The sequence below is a fragment of the Bos indicus genome, chromosome 3, assembly GCF_029378745.1.
Source record: "Bos indicus isolate NIAB-ARS_2022 breed Sahiwal x Tharparkar chromosome 3, NIAB-ARS_B.indTharparkar_mat_pri_1.0, whole genome shotgun sequence".
Taxonomy (NCBI): domain Eukaryota; kingdom Metazoa; phylum Chordata; class Mammalia; order Artiodactyla; family Bovidae; genus Bos; species Bos indicus.
This window is the reverse complement of record NC_091762.1, coordinates 33495162-33511266: the sequence shown is the minus strand read 5'-3', so window position 1 is coordinate 33511266 and position 16105 is coordinate 33495162.

Below are 16105 nucleotides of genomic sequence, written 5' to 3'. Positions count from 1 at the left end.
CCTCTTCAGAGCAAGGGTGCTCTTCTTGGAATCTCTGTAGCCAGGACAAAACCGGAGGAGCAGGGGGCCCCGCATGGAGTTGCATGGGAGGGGAAGTATATGGCCCTGTGCCCCTCAGAACTGGACCCCAAGGCTGTGTTCTAAGTTTTTTCACTGATTCCACAATCAACTATGGAGAACTTCTTCTGTGTAAGGGCCAAATCTGACAGCGTCCTGCCTTCAAATTGCTTCAGTCTAGTAGGAGTGATAAAACATGTATATGCCCCAAAATGCCGAGGCATGAAAGTTATCCAGACCTGTCTGTGGCATTCATGAGAGTTACAAAGGATCAGAGGAGGGAGAGATGGCTGGCTGGCAGTGGGAGGAGGGGGCTGCTCACGTAGTGCTCACCCTGGGCCAGCCAGTGTTCTCAGTGCTTTGCATACAGTCACTCTTTTAATCCGCACAACTGCGCTGCCATTTTACAGAAGAGAAAACAGGCAGGGAGAGGCTGATGACTTTCCCAAGGGCCCAAAACTGGTAAGTGGATTTGATCAGGTTGGGTGGTGCTCTTAACCCCTAGGTTATTCTGCCTGCTTCTGCCCTGTCCTCATGTTTCACTGCCTAATTGTCAACACGCAGTTATAGAAATGAGCACTAATGTCTTCACTGCCGCTCTTATATTCAGTGTTAAAAAAAAACCCACTGTATCTGCAGGCATGTTCCTATGTGTTATTGCTGGATTATAAGCTACAAAGAATCTCATTCAGCTACACTTATTGAGTGTCTGCCAAGAGCCAGACACTGTTGTAGCTGCTTTTGCATATTCTAGGTCAATTTACTTCTTGCAACAGCCGTGGGAAATAATGCCAATTTCCCCTATTTTTGAGAGGAGGAAAATGGAAGACAGACAGGAAAGAGACTTGCTACACCAATACTTGTGGAACTAAGCTTTGGACACCCTTCTTCTAACACCAACTTACTACTTTAAATTTTAAAGATTAACATTAATACTGTTGATCTTTACACTATGGAACCCCATTCAGCACAGCCTAGAATGAGTATCCTTTTCATCGGCTTTTGTTTGTTTGTTTTTGCATGTAAGACAGGCTTTTTTTTTTTTAGAACTAGCATCTTAACTCAATATTAAAGAGCATGGAACATGAGCATCTTAACTTAACATTAAAGAACATGAAACATTTGGCTCTGAGTTTAAGTTTTCTATTACTGTAGATATGTAAACTTGGGAGACTCTCCTCAAATCTTTGAACCTCAGTGTCCTCATCTAGTAAATGGAGATTATAATAACAGACCCCATAATGGTACTGTGAGGCTTACATTCAACAGCATACAGAAAGTGCCAAGAACTGTGCATGGCATCCAGCGAATGGTAGCTATTCTTTATGGAGAGCCGCAGAGCGTGGATGTAGTAAACACATATTGGGGTAAGGGCTTTTACACAGTAACCTAACACATATCATTTCATCCCATCAGTAAACCTGTGAGATAGATGTTCCCATTTAGGAGATAGATTGCTCACAAATAGTAACTGACACAGCAAACTTTCACATGCATGACTCAGGACTGTCCATCCTAGGGCCCTTCCATCACCTATACCAAGGGCCATGTTGGTCCTACCATCCAGGGAAAGGTTGGGAGATTCCTATGATGGGACAGATGCCTAGAGGTGCTTTATAAACAAAAGGACCACAAAACACCAGTGGTGATCGTGTGGAGCTTCCTGCCTGTTGTGAAGACAGAGTAATCCCTCTAAGACACACTTACCAAGGTGTTCCCAGACACATCAACCCCATGAGATGTTTTAGGAAAAAAAAAAGAGGGAGTCAGCTCTTGACCAAATTTATTTGGCTGTAGCCTGTCCAGCCTCATAGAAAGCCACTTGTTTTGCTTATAAGTTCTGGCTTAGAAAACTCCTAGATCTTCAGCTTCGGATAAGACAATGGCAACCCACTCCAGTACTCTTGCCTGGAAAATCCCAGGGACGGCGGAGCCTGGTGGGCTGCCGTCCATGGGGTTGCACAGAGTCAGACACGACTGAAACGACTTAGCAGCAGCAGCAGCAGATCTTCAGCTTGGTTAGAAATTCTCTATCTGGAATCTAGCCATTGGGTTCAGGTGTATGGTGGTTTTGAGTGAGGGTTTATTGGTTAAGCTATTGATGACAGCCTACCCACCCCACCCGCCAGAGGGGCTGGGGGGAGATAAGACCATGAAGTGAGGAGGTTCCTGCTTCACCTAATGGGAGCTGTATCTGGCATTAACTGTGTGAGCCCTGTGGTCCAGAGTGCATCTTTGTGAGGTTGGCTTTACTTGCTGACCTTCTCCTAGTCAGTGCCCTTACCAGTTGCCTTCTATCCTTTACCTGGTATAGTAGATGTTCTCTGCCATCCTGAGTACCTGTCTTGGGGTCCTAGGTCCATGGGGATCCTCATGCATGGAGATCCTAGACTCCCACATCCTTTAACTTGGAGAATTACAATGTACATAATATTTTAGTTGATCATGCATCTCTTTATCCTATAATACCTATAAATATCCTAAAACTCACCTTGGGAAACATTGTCTTCGTGAAAGAAATCCGAAGTACCATTGTCTTAATGGAAGAGATCCCAAGTTTCAAAAACCTCTTAATGAGCCTCCATTTCTGAGTAATCAATAAAAAGGCATTAAGGCTTACCATGGGCAAGGTCCCATGGGAGAACGTGGAGCGTGTGGGAGGCTGCAGAGCTGTACTTAGCCCCAGAGCCTGCCCTCAAGGAATCCACAGCCTGATGGAGGGAGAGAACGCACCACTGAGGCTCAAGGAGGACAAGTGTGGTGTGGTGCCAAAGGTCAGGTCAGAAGGGCCCTGGCGGTGTTCTAGGAGATGTACCCAGGGGAAGGCCAGAAGAGAAAAGTAGTTGGGTGGCAGACTGGTGGTGAAGGTCCAGGCACCAAGGGTGTTCCTTCAAAGAAGAAGAGGAAAGGCAACCCAGTTTGGAACCAAAGAAAGCAATCCCAAGTGAGGCTGAGAACTCAGCCAGGTATGCCATCAGGTGTGGAGGAGGAAACTTGGCAGGGTCCTGCTGAGCGAGTGGCAGAGTGGTGGAAGAGCAGCCACCACCAAAGCCCCGCACAGAAGGAGCATCCATGAATAAGACGTCTTGGCTGCTCCCAGGGACGGGGGAGGCTGTGGGAAGCTGGTCCCAAGAGAGCAGTCTGGGGGAGAGCTGGCTAGGCCCAGCTCAGAAAGCTCTGACTCTAGAATCATAAAGCAGTGGGTAGGAAGAAGTGGCTTACATTGGTTGTCCCTAACACTGTCCTGTGCACTTCCCTGTGGACCAGAAAACAAAACAAAACAAAACTCAATCTGAACTTCGCTTCATTCTGAGAGTTAAACACTGGAGTTAGTCATCCAATAAATATTTATGAAGCACCTGCTCTGTGAAAGACAGTACACCGGCCTCCCCTGGGTCTCCATCCTTCAGAGGAGAGAAGGCTGGGGTCAAGGCCATGCATGGGTCACAACAGCTTTTAGTGCCGGTCAATGCTTGAGGAGCACTGGATGAACTGTATCAGCTACAGGGCCTGAATTCATCTTCTCATTTGTCCATTCCAAGCCAGGAGCTGCAATCTGACTTCAGGCAGGGAGAAAGTCTCTCTGGTGGTCAGGGTGGGCTTCATTCCATTCTGCCAGCTGATACGAAGGTGCATGATGGACAAGGAAATTAAAACTATAAAACCTCATGTATGTGCTTTTGACAGAACCGAGGACCACTGCCACCTGTCGGGTGTTAGGAGACAGAGAATACGTTACAGAGGTGGTGTGCGGAGCAGATGTGAATGGTGATGGAGAGGGAGGGTGTTTCTTGAGTAGAAGAGAAATGAGTGGGTTTAGCGCTAGCTCACAGCGCACTGTGAATAATCTTGGCTATATGCAGAGGTACAAGCCTTTCATAGGCCCATCACATGTCATATGTGAGCTAGAGGGAAAAAAGGTGAGTAGCCTGGGCTTGAGAAGCCTGGGCTGGAGAAGAGGAAGAGGTTGTAACACACCCAAGTCCTGCTAAGGAGTCTGGCCCTTACTGGGGAGTCATTGAGGGTCCACTAGAAGATGCTACCCAGAGCAGGATACCTGACCTTTGCCCTTTAGGAAGAGCTTGCTGGTGTCCATTCTAAGAAGGCCTGGGAGGCCTAGTGAGACCAGAGGCAGGGACTCAGGCTGGGCTCAAACCAAGACTTGAGGATGGCTTAGTTCAGGCCTATGGAGACTGGGGCATCCTTCAGGGGTGGAAGAAAAATTTGGTTTTGATGAAAAAGTGACTTTGTGTTTGGGGGCCAAAAATAGACCAGGCCCACCTGGACTCCAGTCTCTGGGACCCTAGCCACACAGTACTCCATCTCTTTCCTATAAACTCTCTCTCAGTACTTTCAAATACTATTTTGGGGAGCAGCCAATCTTGGATCCTGTAAAGAGGAGGAAAAGCAGCCCTTCCAGAGGGGAGGAGAATAAAGGAAAAGAGAGGAGAAAAAGCTGCTGAGAGAGGAGGAGGAGGAATCAGTGGAGTCTGCCCCTCCAGATTTGCTCCTGGGCCAAGAGCAGGGTGTGGCTCAGTATAAATTGTAGAACAGACTCTGGGACTGGAGCGTTGTCCAGAGCACTTTGCCAGTGCTCAGGCAGCCCTGAGCCTGGGGGTCCCTCGGGCTCAGAGACAGACAGTCACGTCTGTTGATCGTGTTTGGAGTGATGGGAGGATGGCAGACAGTGACAATAGCCTTGGAAGCAGAGCTAGTTCAGCTGGACTGGGAACCAGGGGAGGGATGTGCTAGAAAAGAATGAAGTACTGATGATTCAAAATGAAGTTAGGGGGATGGTTGGGGGAGTGAGCAGGGGTGGCGGGTGGATAGCTGGCTTCAAAGCACTTACCGCGCAGACAGTCTGGGCACGGACCAGATGAGTGGCAGATGCAATTACATTTCCCATCCGCGAGCTGTGAGCTGCCCCGCGGAGTGCCTTGCAGATGCATCGACTGGGACTCAATGGGTCAGACCCTTCTGTTGACAAACAAGCTAGGATCAAAGCCCAGTGCTTTGAAATCGAGGGTGGAGAATGCAGGTTTCAAGCCCCTTCTGCTCAGGCACGAGGACCATGTAAATTCGGCAGTGCTTCCCAGCTGCTCAGCACTTAGACTGATCTCTCTTCCCAGACCCACAGGGATGAGAGCAAATGAGAATTTCAGAAGCCCCCAGTCCGCCCAGACCTGAGGGTAGAACTAGACCCACCATCTACCCAGAGCTCTTCATAAGCAAAAGCTGGGACGGATCGAGGGCCTGGGAGCAGTGACAGGCAGGGCTTGAGGAGCCTCAGCCACAGTTTCCCATGCCCTACTTGCCCTGGGCTGCAACTCTGCTCCTGCAGCCCAACTAGTAGCTGCTAGCTGCATGTGGTTATTTCCACTTAAATTAATTAAAATTGAATACTGCCATTCAAAATTTAGTTCCTCGGTCAGGCTAGCCACGTTTCAGGTGCCCAATAACCACATGGTTACCATGTTGGACAACCAGCTAGAGAACACTTTCACCATGGCAGAAAGTTCCATTGGATAAGCTGGTGACATCTAAAAGTAACGACATCAGCATAAGAATGAACGCCACATCTCTTATACCCTGCACAGAATGGCTCATGTGGTCCCCTTTCTCCAGTAGAACCCTTCCTCCTCACTCTGGGCCCCTTCTCCTCAGACTCTGGGCACCCTCCTTTCCCATTCTCGCCAATGGTTCCTGAGCAGTGATAAGATACCGCTTGCCTGCTGACCTCCAGGTGGCCCCCCGCCCCTCCTTGGCCCTGGCCCTGAGGCTCTTCTTCCATGAAAGTGGGGCACAGGAGAATTGTGTGTAACAATAATTGTAACAAGTATGGTTTCCCGGTGGCTCAGCTGTAAAGAACCCACCTGCCAATGCAGGAGACCCAGGTTTGAGCCCTAGGTCAGGAAGATCCTCTGGAGGAGGAAATGGCAACCCACTCCAGTATTCTTGCCTGGAGAATCCCATGAACAGAGGAGCCTGGTGGGCTACAGTCCATGAGGTCTCAAAAAAGTCAAACACGACTGAGCAACTAAACAACAAATCGCAATGTAGGGTGTATGTCCTGGGCGTCTGCCTTTGTTCTTACCCTGGTGACCTGGGCTGGACCTAAGGCTCCCTGTACCCACCTCATCTGAGCCCAGACCTTGTCCTGAGTGACCAGACCCTTGTCCTCTCCTCAGAGCATTCCCCAGGCCCCTGGAGCACCTCTCCCCTAGGCCAAGAGCTTCCACAGTTCTCCTAGCGCTCCAAGTCAGACCTTATTTGACTCCCCCTTCCAGATGTCTTCCCCACACAGCCCCCTGCTCCTAAGGCTAAGGAAGGGGCAGGTATGAAGGCTAAACCAAGGTGGGATGTTGTCCTAAGCCTTTCAGTTCTCATCAGTTGGTTTATTTCTCAGGTGGCTCTTTCCCATCCTCTATCAAATGTTCTGGGTGACTGGGGGCACATGGCCTAGATTGTTGATGGATCACCAAATCCATTTCACCTCCTTCCTAGACACACAGCTACGCTTCACTTTCCAGCTTCCCTTGCAGTTTAGCTCATCCTTGGGAATGAGTTCTGGACAATGGTATGTGAGGCAGTGCGCATCACCTCCAACCCTGACCACAGAGATGTCCCAGGTCGGTTTCTGTCTGTGTTCTCTCCCTACCAGCAGATGCTGGGACACAGGACAACCTTGTGCTGAACATGGCAAAGCCAGGGCCACCTGGACCCTTGAGTAACTGTGTAGAACAGAACCCCTCCCCCACAACCTGGGCCTGTGTTAGAGTGAGAGGGACGTTCACACATGCACACATTTGTCCACGGGGGTGCTTCACATCTGACTAGAGGTGTTCCTCTGGGCTCCCAGCTCCCTGTGCTATTTCCGGTTAACTGGCAGGGCATGTCTGCCTCGAGGCTCTGTGGATGAAGGAATTTTTCAGTCCCCAGCCATTTCCCTGCCCATGTCACCTTTCAAGTGCGCCTATAAATTGCTTTGGACAATCTCTGTCCGGTCCTCAGGCTAGAAAGACCATTTCTGCTCCTGCAGGCTGGTTAATGACTTGGCTCCTGCCAATTGGCAAGCTTCTTCCTCTCTCACTGTTGAAAAATGAGCTGAGTGATGGGCAGGGGAGGGAGCAAGGACCTCAGTTGAGAGCAGCCCCCTGTCTCTAAAGTATGGAAAGAGGTCCCTAAATTCCTCCCTCCCAGCAATCCTTGCAGGTAGAAGCCTCTGGGTCAGCGATCTTTGATTTAAATTGCAGATTAGATTTGAAGCTCAGAAGGACCCTGTTTGATTTGACAAAGAAGCCCAATGCACTGCCAACAGAAGGCCTTCCTCCTACTGTCTGGCAACTTTCAGCTGCCCCACCCCAGGGCTGACAGCTGGTGACAGTCTCCATAGACCGTGTCGTGGGTCTGGGGTTTCCCCACTTCCACTGCTCTCTGCTTCCTCCTAGATGGGGTCTTCATCGAGGCATATGTTCCAACTAAAGACAGCTCAGTCCAAACGGCATTCAAAGGAGTTTCTTTAACTAAAAGGGCTTTGGTCAAGTGTTCATCAAGACATAAATGAACAGCTGCCTCCTGCCTTGAGCCTGATGCCTAGATTATTCATTCCTTTTGGCTTTCAGATCCTCCTTTTGGATCCAGTGGAAGCTGCTCCTTCCACAGCCACCTTAGACTGTAATGTCCTCCCAGCGGCATGCCCCCCAGCCTGGTCTCCCCAGTATTTTCCTTGTTTTGGCTGGGTAGGCGTGTCTCTCTCTTCTCCAGTCCCTTTCTTTCCTGTCCTCTGGACAGAGTCTCTGGAACACTACTTCAGGCTTCTCTCACTTCTAGTCAATTCCTTTCCCCTTCTTGTCCCAGCATCCTTAAACTCATTGTGTTGGCTCCTCTCCATTTTACTGAACTTTCCTTAAAATATCTCCTTCCTGTTTATCTCTCTCTATTCCACCATGCTCTAAAAAGTAAGCAGATTTTGTCTTTAGCAGCATCCCTGTTTCTGCGTGGCACCCAGGGCTACCTCTTTCTTTCCTTGCCACAGCATCCACCTTGTCCAGTCTCCAGCCCTCAGGAGTTATTGTACACATGATTTACTGACTGTGTAACACGTGCCAGGCACTGTGTTAATGCATCACCAGCATTTTTTCACTTCATCCTCACAACGCCTCATGATAGTAGCTACTATTATCCCATTTTAGAGGTGAGGACACTGAGGGAGGCCCAGGGAGATTGAGTCACTCGCCTAGGGTCACACACTTTCAGTGGGAATAGGGATTCCAATTAAACTCTGTCATGCTCTCTACTCAACTCCTCCTAACACACATCTCAAATCAACAAACATTTAGCAAAAGCTAGGTTTGGAGAGGGTGCTTGGAGAGGAAACAAAGAGAAATATAACAAGATTTTGTCCATGCCCTACAAGGGGTCCACTTAATGCCAGAAACAGATGTGTAAATACATGTAATGCTTGGAACCTGAAATGGATAAACATAACTGCAGTGTCCTGAGAACACAGGAGAAGGAGTAATTATTGTCATGACCCATATGAAGCCCTTTCAGGAAGGTCTTGTTTATCTAAACAAAAATCTAAAGATAGATGAGAGTATATTTCAGGGAAGGATCCTTCAGTCACAGCAGGAAAGCGGGAATTGTTGCAGAGCATCTTAGATGTTTAACTCTTGGGTTCTGGGTCAGATTCTTGATTTTGACCTTGGGTAAGTAACCTAATGTCTTGGAGCCTCAGTTTCTTTATTTGCAAAGTGAGGAGATACTCCCTGCTTCATAGGAGTGTTGGAAGGCTTAATTGTTCAAGTGAAGGATTGAACACAGTATCTGGAATGTTTTAAGTGTTCAAGGATTATAATTTCCACAATCTTTCTTCCTGCCAAAAGTCCCCCAATTCTGTCTCTTGATGAATATTATTTATTGAATATCTTCTTAGAGTCAGGTGGCTTCACAAGGTTAACTCATTTGGTTCTCAGAACTAGGCTATACATTTTGTCTGGCATGGTTGGTTGTCATTGTCTTAACAGACGAGGGAGCCCAGGCTCAGAAGGTCTGAAATTTGCTCAAGGTCATCAGAGAGACCTTCACCAGGACTCCAATGGGCTCTGCCAGGCTCTGCAAAGACCTTGCTTTTTCCTTTGCATGAGTCACCAAGAAGTCCTGGAATGGAGTTGCTGAGTGGAAGTGGAGGCATCAAGATCCCGGGGGACCTTGGATGACATTGGGTCCCAAGCTGAAGTATCTGTGGAAGGTGAAGGCCACTAGGCATTCTACTGGTAGCCCCACAAATACTGAGCTGTCTTGCTGCTTACAGTGGGGACAGGCAAGCAGAGCAGCTGATTTTCCTTGGAAATGTCTATGATTCTGGCAAAAACTGCCCTGCAGGTATTATCTATCCTTGCAATAAGGCAATGGGAAGGCAGTGGGAGTCAACATCTTATTGGAATGAATACAGAATTCAAAGATAGTTGGACACGCATTCAAATCCCAGCTCCAGGGACTCTCTTGGTGGCCCAGTGGCTAAGACTCTGCACTCCCAATGGAGGGGGCCTGGGTTCGACCCCTAGTCAGGGATCTAGAGCCCACATGCTACAACTAAGAGCTCTCATGCTTCAGTTAAAGATCCCACATGCCATAACTAAGACCTAGCGCAACCAAATGAAAAAAAGAAAAGAAAAACCCCAGCTCCAAGTCTCAAGCTGGGTAGCCTGGGTAAAGTACTTCCCAGTGGCCCTTGGTTTCTTGTCTGAAGACAAGGATGATCATAATCACCCAGCCTCCGGTGACTCCAGAGAGTGGTCACTAGAGCCAGTCAGTCAATGCATGGGGCTCAATTCAGAGTCAGGTAGACTTGGCATTTGTAGTTGTTGAACTGAACAAGGGGGTATTCGGATGATTCACTGCCCAAAGGAGGAAAACCAACCTAACATCCGCCTAACAGAGGACAGCAGCCTGCTCTGGGCCACTACTGGGGAGTTCTCCAGCTCCCCATCCCCTTCCCCCTCATCACTTGTTTGTGGTCTACACCACATACAATTTTCATGGATCATAAAATCCTCCAAGCTGGCCCCACGTGAGCCCTTTGATGACATCCTCACAGCTGTCACCCAGCACCACACACAAAGAACACATTAAGTCCCTGCTTATTGACTGAGTCAGTGTTGGGGTACCTGCTTTAGTCCCTGCTTTCTGGCCTTTACAGAGCTTCCACCTACTAATACTTGTCTTCTCACATGGAATCCACTGCTTACCCAGGCCTTTTCAAACACGGAACTTCTCCTGGGCCCCTGGCCATTATTTCTTTTCAGGCCTTCATCACTTCCCAGGTGGTTCAGGTTGTGGATTTCAAAGCAAGGCCACAGAATGTGAGCTCTAGACTGTTTTTTTCATGGCTTCTGCCAGCGCTGCTCTTTCTCATCCATCCCTGAAAAGCTCTGGCTGGAACCAGATGCCAATAGGCCAAAGTCCCTGTTGCCTGGCCCTTCACAGCATCCAAACCAGGAAACCAGGGGCTTTCCTGGGCCTGAAGGACCTCCTCTGGGCAGGGGACCAGAGCCCAGCAAAGCGCTGCTTCTTTAGCTGCTGTGGCTGCGTGAGGCCTGGGCTGCATCCCAGAGAATGAGGGCTCAACTCTGCTGATGGGAATCTCAGGGGTGCAGGGCTACACAGACCTTAAGAGGTCACCAAGCTCAACCCTTCTGTTGTCCAGAGCAGGACAGTAAGTGCCGAAGAGGCACAGCAACCAGAATAGAGTCACTCTGCAATCTAGGGACAAAAGTATGCTGGGCCACAGCCCTGTTCCCCAGCCCTGGGTTATTTTCTCCCCAGAGTTCCCAGTAACTAGACTAGAAGATTCCAAAGTCTGGCTCCCACCTCTTTCTTTCAGGGTCCTGCTCTTTGGCTTTTTCAGGGGAAAAGAAAGCTATTTAGTTTGTTCTTGTTTCCAATTTCATATTAAGAGACTGGAAAGAATAGTATCTATAAGGAAAACACTATTATGGTGCCCATTTGATAGATGAGGAAACGGACGCTCCGAGATAGGAAGTGTCTTGCCCCAGGTCTCCCAGCTAGTGCTGGGATTCCAACTCAGGCAACTGCTTTATCACATCACATCCCTAAACCTCAGATGCACTGGCTGCTCCTTGGAGCCCCAGAAGCCAGGGTAGGGCTAGGAGAAGTCAGCCCGTCTCACACCTGAGATTGGGTAATATAAGCATGGCCAGAGGTGAAGCTGGGAGGATGTGGGCAAAGAGAAATCCCCAAGGAGGGGGGATACTCCTAGGTTTGGGCAGCTCACTGTAGGGATCCAATCACTGTCTTCAACAGTCATGGATGAAGATTCTAGAAGCAACTGAAAAGGACAGGAAACTTCCTTTCTCTGGTCCCACTGTTCTCTGAGCCTCAGTTTTTATGTTTTTGTTGTTTTTAATCAGTAAAACTGGGGGCTCAGATTAGTTCTCCAAGATTCCTCCCTTACTAACAGCCAACAAGGAAAACACGACAAGGAGCACTGTGCTAAATCCTCATGCAGAAGCATCAGTGACCACCATCCCTCTCCTGGAGATGAGGGCCTGCATGGTCCCAGCTTCAAGGGCTTAAATGAGTGGAGAAAACACACAGTCTGGAAGAATACATAAGCAGGTTCTTGACTTCCCATGCAGGTTAGAAGGGCCCTTCTAACCTTTATAGGGTCCATGGGAGGAACTGGAATTTCAGGAGTGGCTTTTTCCCCATTCCATCCTCCAGATCCCCTCTCATTCCAGGTCTGTTCCACCTCCCTGATTTCTCAGCCCTCAAAGACTTCAAGGAACCACTGTTTGAAGGTGGAGAGACCCGCTTTCCCCAGATCCTGGTGCCAAGGGATGGAGAAGGGTGTGAGGAGACGCCCCCTCCCCCACCTTCCATGGCAGCGTCCCTGCGGGACCGGTTCACAGAGCCCAGACTAACAGCACAGTGGACCTCCCCTCCTCACTGCCATGTGCAGAAGGCCTCTCTTCCACTGCTGTGCCGGGAGGATGTGCCCACCAGGTTGGGAGGAGCTGAGAAGGGCAATGCTCTGACTCCCCTCATCCCTCCACTTCATCTGTATAACCGCACCACCAGTTTACAGAAAAGGAAGCCAAGAGGGAAAATGACTCACCCAAGATCTTATAAGATACAGGCAGCAAAACCAGGACACAAAAGCAAATCAGACTCCAGACTTGCCACCTCTCCACTGAGCGACCAGGTTTAGCATCTGCTGACTCGTGGCCAGCCACGGAGCCCTTCCCCCTCCCCGGAGGGAGGTTTCCACCGGCCCTGAGAGCCTCAGCCCTTACTGAGGTCACAGTTCTCTCTGAAACAAAGCACCGCACTAGGCCCTGCCGTGGCCAGCCTTCTTCTCTAATACACGGCCTGGGATGTGTCCAGCTGGAGGACACCTTTTGATGGAACGAGTTCCCTTCAGCTTTCCGCCAGCCCCAGCTATTATCCCGGGTTATCAATCTCATCCCTCCTTCTGCCAGTCCAGAAGATCTGGGGACTTCGATGACACTGCCAAGTAGCATCTGGAATCTCACAGCCCTTGCTGGGAGGCCCAAGGTGCCACTCCTCCCTTCCCCACCCCCAACCCCACCCCCCCGGAATGCTTGCGGCTTGAAAGGACCGAGTGACCCAGTTTACTCAGCAGCGAAGCTTTGCTAGCGAGCTGCGCAGTTCGGCATCTGTACGTCTCTCCTGCCCCCTGCCGGTCGTCGGGCAGGAGGTTAGCAAGCGCTGGCGATCCCACTTGGGGCCGTGGTGAGGACTGAGTCTCAGGCCTGCAAATGTTTGCTGAATTGACTGAGTGAGTGGATTGTTTACAGTTCCAGGCTCTGGGGTCTAAACTGACCAAAGAGACGGGGACTGCCCTTGGCAAACAGTGAACTCACGGAGCTGAGCCTGGGCTCCTTGGCGGTCCTTTTCTTCCTTTCTGCCTGCCCCTCCTGTCACCTCCCTCACCTCCAGGCTGCATTCCTAGGAAGAACTAGAATGCCCCAGGCTCAGGCCCACTGGATTCTCTCCTCCTACCTCATTACAATTTCCTCTATCCCTTTGAGGGGTCCCTGTTCTCTATTTGAATGCCTCCACTGCCAGCACACTCACTACGAGAGTACCCTTCCCCACATTCTGAGAGGAATAATCAAAAGAATTGTTTTCCTTTCTTCTAGACACTAAATCTGAGTCTTGTTACTTCCACTCAGAGACCCAGTTGTTTTGTTGCCTCTTGGGTGAGCCAATCCCAAGTCTGACCTGTCCAGCCTATGACAACCATTTGGCTTCTTGAAGACGGCAGTCACATCCCTGAGACTCTTCCTCTCTCCTTCCAAACACACTGGGTCTTCACTTCCTGAGACTTCTTAAAAAAGGGGAGTCTTGAAAATCAGAAAGCCTGGGACACTGACAGTGACTCTCCAGCAGTGGAAGTCTAGTTTTTTAGTCTAAAGACCTCGTGAAATGTACCTATCTGCTGATCCTAGGAGAAGCCCTAAATAACAAAGTGGGATGATTCTTTAGTCACTACTTCACTGTGTTTTAGAGTCAGAATTCACAAAGCTCTTTTACAAGCATGCTATGTCAGTTGAGAGAAATTATTTTCATACCCATTTTGGGGATGAGAAAAGTGAGGACTCAGAGAGGAAAAATGTTGTACTCATGATCATACAGTAAACAGAACATAGCTGACACTCACACTTGATCTTCTGATTCCAAGTCTAACATTCTTTCTATAAAAGCATTTGTTGTAGCTTCTGCCTCCTGAGAATGTAAAAAGATCAAAAAAGGCAGAAAAAAAGGATTGAGTACTTACCGTTTGTCATATACTGTTCTAAGTGCTTGTGTGTGTGCATGCTTAGTCACGTCTAACTCTCTGCCTCCCCATGGACTGTAGCCCGCCAGGAGCCTCTGACCATGGAATTCTCTGGGCAAGAATACTAGAATGGGTTGCCAGTTCCTACTCCAGGGCATCTTCCCAATCCAGGGATCAAACTTGCGTCGCTTGAGTCTCCTGTGTTGGCAGGCGGATTCTTTACCACTGCACCACCTGGGAAGCCCTATTCTAAGTGTTTAATGTGTGTTAATGTTCAAAACAACTATATAAGACATGTATTATTGTTACTCCCATTTTACTTACCAGGGTTAGTAAATTGAAAACCAAGCATTCTAATCCACACAGTCCAGCTGTAGCGCTGGCTCTTTCAACCACCCCCCTCACAGCTCCACACTTGCCTGGGTTTCTGCTCATACCTTTGTTTCTCTCCATGCCTCTTAGCTGGTGAATGACACTGAGGAGAAAGTTTGAGGAGCATTCTCCAGGGGCAGGGTGGGGAGCCCTTCCTCCAGAGGCAGGGTAGTATTTGGGAATCCAGAGGCTCATTCAGACCCCAGCTCTGCACTCTCCAGCTGAGTGTCCTTGGGCAAGGCAGTCAACCTCTCCTCCCCTCAGTTTCATCATCTGTAAAATGGCAGTAACTCCAAGCACCTACCCCACTGGGTTTCTGTGGGTTATAAGTTAACTTTTTTGTGAGGTGCTTAGAGCAGTGCATTTTTATTATTAAATTGGAAACTGGCTATTTGAGCTGACTGGGGCAAAGCCCGGAGGATGGGTTAAAGCAGGGGACAAACTGTGGGGGCATAGGGAGAAGGGTGAGGGAGAGGAGGAAGGAATGATGGAGGATTTTAATAACTTTTGGTGGGAGCTGACCTTTTCAGGAAATCACCAGTTCTTTGAATTAAGAGGATCTTTCTTCAGCATCTAACCCAACTAGGCAGTATAGCAGGCAGGAGTCTCAGCCAAAAACCTCAGAAGACCAGGAATTCCCCATTTCCTGAGACCACAGGACATCGGCAATAAAATGAATGACACTCACGGAGGCTGGGATTGGGAGAGGTTCCCTTTGCCCCCTTAGAGGATCTTGACAGCAGGGATATTGAGTCCAGATGCCTTTACACCTGGCTTTAATTTGGTTTCATATCCTGGGAATTCTTAGAAATGACTCAAATCTGCTGCAGAATTGTATGAGTTCTAGGCTGATAGCTATGTTGATAATAAGAGCCAACATTTATGGATTCCCATGTACCAGGCACAATTCCGAACACTTGCTTGAGAACTCTTTTAATCTGTACATCATTGCTCTGACACTGGTTTCGCCCCACCTCACCTAGGAGGAAATGGACACACTGAGAAGTTTAAAATATTGGGCCATCATCAAACAATGAGTAGTGATCAGAGAATGAGAACCAGACCTTCTGACTTGAGAACCAGTATTCTCAACACAAGGGAAAGCCACTCATTTCAAAAATTATTGAAACTGTATATTGAAAAATTCTTTATTCTGTCTGAAAATGGAAGTGGGTCTTGAAAGATTTTAGAGAAGCTGGTTCCTCTTACAGTTTGTGGCAGCATTTTTTCAGAACCAAATGGTGCCATGGATAACATCCCTTACTCCTCCAGCAGGATCTGGGTGCCTGTTTCACGCCAGGCATTGCACCAGACCCTGGGGATGTTGCATGGAGCAACACAGACTCAGCCACTGCCTCGTGGTGTTTACAGTCTGGTGAGGCAGAGACACTGGACACGTAGTTGTGCCAGCATATAATCCTGTACCATGATGGGTGTTCTGAAGGAAAAGTTCAGCATACCCTGAGAGTACATGACGGGCATGGGCACTGCCCTAGACTGCTGGGGAAAGGGCACACGGCAGGGAAAATTTTGCATCTACGTGTGTAAATGTAAACGTGTATCACATGGAAAAACATCTTTTTCTAAGATTATTTCTCAGTAAGCGTAAATAATGGACACGGACTCAAATTTCACTCAAAGAAAAGACGTTCAATATTTACTTCCAACCTCTTTTAAGAGGCTCAGAGTTCTGGACTCAAGAAGGCTTCTGAAACTGCATAGCCCCTGAATGGGTAAAGAGGGTGAGAAATGATTCTTGGGTGTCCAGTGAGCTCGCGTGGGAGTACCTTCATGATCCCAGGACCTTATAGTGTCCTGGTTTTCCTTTAGAAAATGACAGTTCATACACAC